The 3289-nt window shown below is 41.6% G+C and overlaps 1 non-coding gene across 1 annotated transcript; it reads left to right on the top strand.

Moving 5' to 3' along the window:
• Positions 1-2281: 2281 nt before the first annotated feature.
• Positions 2282-2387, top strand: LOC132629562 (small nucleolar RNA R71). The gene has a single exon (XR_009578331.1). It is a non-coding gene; the product is annotated as a small nucleolar RNA R71 (small nucleolar RNA).
• The last annotated feature ends 902 nt before the right edge of the window (positions 2388-3289 follow it).

A 3289-nucleotide genomic window follows, 5' to 3' on the forward strand; every position in this document is an offset into this window, starting at 1 on the left:
TTTAGCCTTCTTTGATACACTTAGTGTATCCTCCTCAAGTTCGATTCTATGTTCACAAATACCGGAGGGAATCCCCCTAATATCCGCAATAGTCCACCCAATAGATTTTCGATAAGCCTGCAACACTTCAAGCACCTTTTGAGTTTGTTCCTCATTTCACAAAGATGAGAGAATAACCGGTAAAGTATTATCTAGACCAAGAAAAGCATACTTCAAATGAGAGGGAAGTAGCTTGAGCTCATGTTTTGGAGGCTCAACAATCGAAGGCTTAGCCGGAGGAGTGGTTCTTTTATCAAGATCAAGAGATAATTTCTTTGGCTCATAAGAATACGAACCCCGTCCAATAAGAGAATTAACCGTTTCAATATACCCCTCCATGTCATCCGCCTCAAAATTCACCAAAATAGCCGAAAGTGGTTCGTCAAAGTGCTCCTCCTCTAACTTATGCTCCACCGCTTCGTCTACCACATCGAAAGAATCAATGACCGAAATACTCTCATAAGCACTGGGAAATTTTAACCCCTTGCTAGCTTGGAAAGTTACCTCTTCATCATTGACCTGGAATTTTATTTCATTCTTTTCCGAGTCCATTAGAGCTCTCCCGGTGGCGAGAAATGGCCTTCCCAAGATAATTGGGACTTCTTTGTCAACCGCACAATCAAGGATGACAAAATCCACCGGCAATAAGAATCCTCCACTCTAACAAGGACGTCATCAACAACCCCTATCGGTCTTTTGATGGTTCTATCGGCCATTTGGAGATGCATGCTCGTTGGTCTAGGTGTTCCCAAACCGGATTGTTTATAGATATCTAGTGGCATCAAATTAAAACTAGCCCCATTATCACATAAAGCATGAGCAAAATCATGATGACCGATGGTGCAAGAGATAGTGAAAGCCCCGGGATCTCACTTCTTCTCAACCTTTGCTGACGAAATAATAGCGCTCACACGGTGGGTGACTCCCACCGTATCATGCTTGATTGGTCTTTTCTTCATCAACAAGTGTTTCAAGTATTTAGAAAATCCCGGCATTTCTTGGAATGCATCAAGAAATGGGATATTCATTGACAACCCTTTCAATTAGTCGTAGAAGCTTTGGCACTTGGCATCCTCCGTTATTTTCATCAATCATTGTGGGAACGGGGGAGGAGATTTATATTTTTGTGTCAAGGGTTTAATTGCCCCCGTGACCTTTCTCTTTTGAGTGCTACCCCCAGTAGCTTTTTCAACACTTGGCACCTCATCACCCTCGAGAACAATAGGGTGTGCCTCCTTCTCTTTCTCAATAATAATGGGCACTTCAATTGGTGCCTCCGGTTCTTCTTCAATTTCTTCCTCAATAACCTCATCAACAATCAGCTCGACAATAATAGGTTCAACTACTCTCTCATTTACCGCATTAAGGATCTTCCCACTTCTAGTAGAAATAGCTTTGCATGAGGCAATGTGATCACCTCTACTACTCCTTGGGTTCAGAATTCTATCGCTAGGAAGGCCCCTTCTTTGTGCTGGATGTTACTCACGAGAAAGATCTCGCATTTGTGACTCGAGTTTTTGAATCGAAGCGGTGTGAGAGCCTACCACTTCGATCAAATTTTCCATCTTCTTGTCACTCTTATTTTGGTTGTCCATGATATTTTCAAGCAAAGATTCCATTCGAGAGGTCCCTTGATCATTGGAAAGACCCTCTCGCCAATTTTGAGAGTTAGAAGAATGACCCTTTGGTGGAACATAGGCTGTGGAATTCCGATTACCATAATTGTTGTTGTTGTAATCCCTCCTGTCCGAACCACCATATTCATTTCGGCCATATTGATTGCTTTGTTGTTGGGGGTCTCCATTGCTTTTGATAACCCCCTTGAGAGTTATCAATATAATTAGCATCCTCACGTTGTGGCTGCCCCTCTAGATAAGGTTCCTCTGAGACTTGGTACATTCTGGGAGCATGAGATGGCATCTCTTCAACAACATTCACACTCTTAGCTTCTTTCTCCGCAAGCCTCTTTGACAGCAAGTCTATGGTGGTTTGCAATTAAGCAAAAGCATAATCTTGCTCATTATTTTCTTTGGCCACCGCGGCAACAGAGGGACTACCATATGACAAGATTTCACTATCATTTAAGTGACAAGCTTGATTGTTGGTGGTGAGCTTATCGAGCAACCTGGTGATGTTAACAAATGATTTGTCCATGAAGCACCCCCCAGCTGCAGTATTGACAGCAATCTGATTAATTGTATCCAACCCCTTGTAGAACTTCTCGGTGAGAATAGCATCTGAAAACTCGTGAGTTGGAGATTGAGCTAGATAGTACTTGAAACGCTCCCATGCCGAATATAATTGTTCCCCTGGAAGTTGTTTGAACTCAAAGATGTTATCTCGAAGTTCAGCCTTTTTGCTCGGTGGAAACCACTTCTTCAAAAATGTATTAGATAACTCGCTCCAGGTGTGAATAGAATTACTGGGAAGCTTTTCATACCATTCCCTTTCTAGACCAGCCAAGAAATATTTAAAGACCCGTAACCGAAGTGCATCAGCAGAAATAACACCTTGGGATTGTTGCGCACACACGTACAGGAAATTCTTCAAATGTCCGAGTGGACAGTCCTCCGAAGATTTTCGGAAATAACCTTCAAGTTTCAGCAGCTGATAGATAGAATTATCAATTTTGAAAGTAGCATTTCCAGTCCTAGGAGGGACCACAGCAGAAGCATAATCAGCTTCATTGATGAATTCCGCAAATATATTCTCATCTTCATCCTCTTCTGGTGCAGGTGGGTTCACTTGGAGCCCACCTTGGTTCCCTTGATTTCGATTATGTCTCCCTGCCATTTTCACCTGGTTCACCAAAGCAGCAAACAAGGTGTGATGGAATAGAAAAAGTTTTAAAGAAAACTACACAACAATCAGTAATTTCAAAACCGTATTCCCCGGCAACGACGCCAAAATTTGATACACTTAAATTACACCTATTAATGGCGTAAAGCGGACGTTGTCAAATATAGTAACCCAAACAAGGTCAGGGTCGAATCCCACAGGGAATATGGAGAGAAAAAGGTACTAATTGTTTATGTAACTAATCTGTAGAAACTTTAATTTTAATCCGAATAGTATAGAGGAGAGATTTGTTTTGTATTCGCTATTTTGAAGAATTTGGAATTTGTTTGGATTGGAAGAACCAAAGTTGTGTCCCCGCTGTGATTAGATGTTATGCTATGGGTATCAATATGATATATTTCTAATGGGTCGGGGTTTTGTATGCACTTAATCTCTAATGCACTTCCTAATA

Source organism: Lycium barbarum, chromosome 2 (assembly GCF_019175385.1).
Source record: "Lycium barbarum isolate Lr01 chromosome 2, ASM1917538v2, whole genome shotgun sequence".
Taxonomy (NCBI): domain Eukaryota; kingdom Viridiplantae; phylum Streptophyta; class Magnoliopsida; order Solanales; family Solanaceae; genus Lycium; species Lycium barbarum.